The sequence below is a fragment of the Zingiber officinale genome, chromosome 9B, assembly GCF_018446385.1.
Source record: "Zingiber officinale cultivar Zhangliang chromosome 9B, Zo_v1.1, whole genome shotgun sequence".
NCBI lineage: Eukaryota > Viridiplantae > Streptophyta > Magnoliopsida > Zingiberales > Zingiberaceae > Zingiber > Zingiber officinale.
Genome location: NC_056003.1, coordinates 99,243,641 through 99,250,345, shown reverse-complemented (window position 1 = coordinate 99,250,345; position 6,705 = coordinate 99,243,641). Strand labels below are relative to the sequence as shown.

General features: G+C 40.7%; 1 non-coding gene across 1 annotated transcript; it reads left to right on the top strand.

The window, feature by feature from the left end:
* Positions 1–5,323: 5,323 nt before the first annotated feature.
* LOC122025942 lies at positions 5,324–5,429 on the top strand. Its single transcript, XR_006123945.1, has one exon. It is a non-coding gene; the product is annotated as a small nucleolar RNA R71 (small nucleolar RNA).
* The last annotated feature ends 1,276 nt before the right edge of the window (positions 5,430–6,705 follow it).

Sequence of the window (6,705 nt, the reverse complement as noted above, 5' to 3'; positions counted from 1 at the left end):
TTCACACGGCCATGTCATCTTCCTCTTCTGTTGGTGCTAAACTCCACACGGCCCGAGCTCCATACCAGTGCAGGGCCGTGTGAGATACACGGCCTGGTGCTTTCTCCCTTTGTTTCCTCCAAGGCTTGCCCAAAGATGTAGATTCTTCACCAAATCGACTCCTGTGTACAGAAAATGCACAAAAAGCATATCTCCGAACCAAAAGAGTAAATATGCTAAAAGGAAAGCTGGAAGTATAAAAATGCATAGATCAAGCATGCTCAAAGTATGTAAATGTGCGTAAAAATATGCATAAAAGAGTATATAATCTACGCACATCACACCCCCAGACTTAAACCTTTGCTTGTCCTCAAGCAAAATGCCGCAGTCTAAATTCATATGTTCTACAACACATTCATAAAACCTAGTGCATTTTCCTAACTCTATCAAAAAGTTTCATTAACAAGCATGATCATGGAAACAAGTAAAGTATGGTTCAAGCATAAGAATCTTGTGCACAGTGTAAAAGTAACTCAACACCCTTCAAGTTTCAATCCATGTCCTAGTCAAGTCGTCATCAAATATGAATTCCTAGTGTTTCCAGTGAAAGACAAGTAACCAGTGATAGACACTTACTCACCATTCACTTGGTTCATATTTCTCAACTAACCCAAGGTCTCAAAGGTGTACTCAATCTCAAGGGAAGCTAAGCAGTCATTTCCCCAGTAACCTAACTCGGTCTCAAAGGGGTGACTTGCTAGATTCCACTCATGACAACTGTTTTTTATATCCCTTATTTATTTATTTTTTTTAAGTGTTTGCATTGTGCAAAACTTATTCACAAATGTACTTTTAGCACACATGTTGGGATATTTTGATTTTTCCAAATGAGCTTTAATGATTTGAGCCTCATCCAGTAACCAAAATGAAAGTTGAGAAATCACCATGGAAACCAAGTACTAAGCAAACAAGATGAATCATGACTATTTCAATGACATCAACTATTTAAGCATCAAGCACAAGTGTAGTGAAGTTAAAATCCTTAAGGTTGAACCAAAACTAAAACTCATCACCATAAGATTCTCAGCTTATTAATGCTTCCCAAGATAGAAAAAAAAAACTACACAAAGTTTACTACTAGCATCATTCGAACACCATGAATCAAGACAATAATCGTGCTAACATTTCACTTGAATCCAAGAAAGCATATAAGTGAAGATTGATGTTCTCAAAATTTTTTTTTTTTTTGCCATGATTATTTCAAAAACAAGCAAAATAAAGCAACAAGAACCAACATGAAAAACTAACAAAAACTAAAAACTGAAAATGAAAACCAAACTAAACAGTACATGACACCCCCCCAGACTTAAACTTTTCATCGTCCCGATGAAATCAATATGGTGGAGGAGGTGGAGGTGGACGAGGGAAAGGAGGTCTACGACGTGGTTGGCCAATAGGAAAACTAGGAAAACCTGGAATCTCACCCAAAGATCTATGATACTCATATAAAGCATCTATGTGTTGGCTAGTAAGCATCATGCTCTGCATAAAATCTCTCATCCTTGCCTGATCAGTATCATAATCCTGCACAAACTCAGCCACTTGACCTTGAAAATTCCTCGTAAACTGAAAATGATTTTATACCTCCCTAAACTGATCATCAGATAAAGAGAAGCGCCCCTCCAACATTTTTCGTTGGGAATCTTGCTTCTCATGAAGCGATTCTAGAGACGTACGAAAATCTGAAAAATCAAACCTAGAAGATCCCGTGCCATATGCAAAAGAATGCCTAGCAGGCTCCATAAAACTAGAAGGCTGCGGGTGTCCATATGACGAGGGCTCATGATGTGGCTCAGTGTCTCCAGGTATAGAAGGATTATCCTCAAAATCTAACTCAGAAATTACCCAATTAGCCGGGTTACGAATAGTAGTTCGTTTAGGAAAAGGAAGGGGTAAAGGAGAACCACTCCTCCTAGGAAACGCGAAACCATTCTCATCCCGAACGATCATTTTCATAGCAAGACATGCATCAATGTCAATCATGTCATTACCATGAATTATTTCCAACCAATCAACATCAAGATTTAAATTATAAGCTATTCGGGTAATCAAACCACCAAAAACAATTGATCCCGATGATGCCCTAGCAGATCTTAATAAGGTTTGAACAAAATGAAAACCAGAATCAAATTCAACCTTATAAAGCATAGCCCATAAAGCATAAATCTCTATCTTTTTAACCACCCCATCACTCTCTCCCCTACCAAAAATAGTTTTACCCATGACTCTATGTAAATACCTAAAGATGGGGTTTTGCATATGGGAGGCCTTAGCTCTTGAAGGCTCATAAGGTTGATCTAACCCAGTTATTGTATTCCAAAAATGATTCCAATTAAACCTTGGATCAAACCTACGAGGGCTACCGGTGGTTAATCCAAAACAAGAATTAAAGTCACTAAATGCCTATAGAAATTCTTGATTCATTAGTCTAAAAGAGATTTTTCCAAAATAATCATCTTCATTAGTAAAATGGACATCCAATGAACTTAAAAATTCCAAAACAAGACGAGGATATGTAGGCAAATGTGTGTACATAATATCACTCCAATCCAAAAACCCAATCATCAAATCTACATCTTCCCTAATTCCAAGCATATCAAGAACAGTTGGGTCCATATATCTAGTACACACTATCTTTCTATTGACAAGAATTGCAAATCTAGTTACTTGATCATCATTTCTAAACACAATATTGAATTCATTGGCATTACCTTCGTTGCGTGAAGTCCTTTTGCCTTTGCCCTTCACTGGTTGTTTTCCTTTGTCCCTTGACGGCTCCTTCTCTTTGTCTCCACTGGATCCACCACCTCCTTTGCGAAGTTTCTTCAAAATATTGGACATCTTGATGAGTTTAGATAGGGGAAGAATTATCTAGAGTTGGAAAAATGGAACTCAAAGAACAAAGATCTTATGTTAGGAGAACAAAAAGTCCAAGTCTTAGAAAGGAGGAGAATCGGATCTAAGAGATCTTGAGAGATTAGAGAGGAGTTTTTAAGAGATCGGGAGAGAAAGATATGTTTTGGAGAGTTGGGGGTGTGCGGAACACGGCCAAGATCTGGCCGTGTAAGGTAGAAAGAAGACTTTAATAACTCTCCTACACGGGCCGTGCAGATCCACACGGCCTCCCCCTCTTCCCTCTCTGGATTCTTCGCACGGCCGTGTCTGGGACACGGCCTCTCCATCCTTCTTCTCGGGATTCTTTACACGGCCGTGTCTGGGACACGACCTATACCTTTTTCTCCTCGGGAGATCCCACACGGCCGTGTCTGGATGACACGGCCCTAACACTTCCCTTCTCTGCAACCTTTACCTGGCCGTGTATAGCACACGGTCTGGCTCTGTTTTGCACCTAACCTGAAAACAAAATCAAAAGAATGCATCAAACTAAAAGAAATTAAAATACAAATCAAAACTAACTAAAAGAACCCTTGGGTTGCCTCCCAAGAAGCGCTTGTTTAAGGTCTTTAGCTCGACCAAACTTGATCATTCACTTCTTTTCCTCGCCCTTGGAGGACAGATATACTTTTCGTTTTTGTTGGGAGATCTTCTCCCAACATCTTCCACCACATTTTCTCCTTCGTTTGGTGGCCTTCCATGAGGATGGAAATTCCATTCCTCAAGTTTATAAATGCTTGTCCTGCTACAAGCATTTAAAAGAGACGAGACATGGTTAGAGATATTAGATAGATCATATTCCAACCTTTCCTTACCAATTACCAAAGAAAGCTTATGATTTTTGACATCAATTATAGCTCCAGCTGTAGTAAGGAAAGGTCTTCCTAATATGATAGGAATCCTGGGGTCCTCTTCCATGTCCAACACGACAAAATCTGTGGGAATAACATTCCCATCCACCTCTACTGGCACATCTTCTATAATACCCAAAGGGTACCTGCAGGAATGATCGACAAGTTGAAGTGCCATAGTAGTAAGTTTAATGTTTTTGAGACCTAATTTATTACAAATTGAATAGGGAATGAGGCTAACACTTGCCCCCAAATCACAAAAAGCTTTTTCAAAAAATTCTTTTCCTATGTTGCAAGGAATATAAAAGCTCCCTGGGTCCTTTAGTTTTGGGGAAGTGTTCTTCTCCAAAATAGCACTACATTCCTCACTAAACGTAATTGTCTCAACCTCTCCGCTTCTTCTCTTGTTTGACATGAGATCCTTCAGGAATTTAGAAAATCTAGGCATTTGAAGAATAGCATCAATAAGAGGTACCTCTACACAAATTTCCTTAACTTTTTCTAAAAACTTGCCAAATTCTTCATCTTTCTTGAGCATTGTAAGTCTCTGAGGAAAAGGGACAGCTTTGCTCTGATGGTTCAGTGGAAGAGTCTCTTCAACCTCAATGGTACTCTCCTCATTAGCTTGAATCTGATTTGGTATAAGAGGAGAGAGCTCTTCTTCTTTTTGTATCCCTTTTGAAGCGGTCACTTGGGAGTCTCCCAAGATCCGTCCACTCCTAAGCTCAATTCTATTGCAATGCTCCATAGGATTCACATCAGGTTTTCCTGGAAGTTGTCCTGGTGCTCTGGATGATGAGGAAGCTAGTTGGGCAATTTGACTATCCTGGATCTTTTGATGCTTATCAGAATTATCCATTCTCTGAATGAGCTTTGCTAAATCTTGCTTCATTTCATTCTAACTTGAGATAATTTCTTCAAGCATCTTTTCAATATTTGACTTTGGTAAGCCTTGAGAAGATAGATGTTGAAAATTTTGTTGCCCAGCTTGAAAATTTGGTCTTACCCCCATAGATGGTCCTTGATCTTGATTATTTCTGTAAGAAAAATTGGGATGGCTCTTCCATCCAGGGTTATAAGTATTTGAGTATGGGTTATTCTTCCTTTGATTGTAACTCAAGATTGCATCACATTGTTCCAGTTGATTGATTTGTGCAGTGATAGCTCCCAATGGACATGAGTCATTTGAGTGCTCTGAACTCCCACATACTTCACAAGATGTACTAATAGCATTGACCATATTAGCACTAGTCCCCATATTTTCAAATTTCTTTGTAAGAGCGTCCAATTTTGCAGACAAAAGAGTGACTGCATCTACATCAAACTTCCCTGATGCTTTAATTGTTGGGTTTACAGAAGAATAGCCACCACTTCTTTCATTTGCCCATTGATGATGATTTTGTGCTACACTGTCAATAATTTCTTCAGCTTCATCTAAACTTTTATTCATAAGTGCCCCTCCAGCAGCTGAATCAAGGGACACTTTGGTATGATAGTTGATACCATTGTAAAAAGTGTGCAACACTAACCATCTTTCCAACCCATGATGTGGGCATTGTCTGAGCATACTATTATATCTATCCCATGCTTCAAAAAGAGATTCTGAGTCAGTTTGCTTGAAGCTTGCAATTAAATTCCTCATATGAGCTGTTTTGCTTGGTGGATAGAATTTATCAAGAAACTGTTGCTCATGTTGGATCGAGATGACGCTAGAGGGGGGGTGAATAGCGTTCGTGGCTATTTCTTTCGATTCGTAAAACAAACGAGTAAAAACGCAGCGGAATAAAGAAATAACAAACACAGAGAGACAGGAAGATTTACTTCGTTCGGAGCCTGAAGCGACTCCTACTCGAAGGCCCGCGATCCTTGATCGCTTTCCGTGGGCAACAACTATAAGCACGATAAAACTATTACAGATTAACTATAATTTAAAGCAGTAAACAGATTATACCGACAACAAAAGACTAAATCGAAGCTCCGGGTTGTCGGGGTGTCGTTGCAGCACTTTCTGGATCGAGTCGTTAGCAGCTTGTCGCAAGGAGATTACTTAGATTCTTGTTTTTTTGAAGCTGCACCTTGACCCTTCTTTTATATGATGTTCCGAGCGCCTGGATCCCTTCCGGGCGCCTGGAGTGTGACGTGGCCAGCCAACCAGGATGTTGCACGTGTCAACTTCGCGCAGGGGATAAACTTTGGTCCCGGGCGCCCGGACCTGTTCCGGGCGCCCGGACCTCCGAGCGCCTGGACAGCCTTTTTCAGCAGATTCCTCACCTGCAAACAAAGGTTAGTCCGAGCAAAATCCCCTGCAAGACAGTGTTAGAATAAGACAAAACATCGTAAAGAAGAATTGACAGTCTTCGGACTGTCCGAGTCTGACTTCGGATTTCCAACCGGAAATCCTAGGTCGACCCGACGCCTACTGTTCCCTCTTCCTCACCTACTCCACTTAGGAGATTTACCTGTTGCCAGTCGATCCTCCAGATCGACTGGACTTTTGCTCAGCACTTGATGCTTCCGGACTTTCTGCTGGACATCCGCTTCCCGGCTAGTCCAGACTTTCACCTGGTTCGCGACACCAGGACTTTCCACCTAGGGTTACCACCCCCTAGGACTTTTGCCTGAAGCTATCGACCTGCCAAGACTTTTCGCATAGGGTTACCACCCCCTATGACCTAGGGTTACCACCCCCTAGGGTTTTTCCCTTTGCCTAACCGCAGCTAGGACTTTCCTGAAATACTCATTCAACCATGTCAGATTACAACAACCCTTAACTTTGAATCCTTTGCCATTATCAAAATTCAGGTTCGATCGTCGGATGCTTCCCGCACCAACAATCTCCCCCTTTTTGATTATGGCAACCCAGATTCAAAGTTAAGTGAAAAAACACATGCATAAGTATATTAAGCAAGCTTAAGTATCT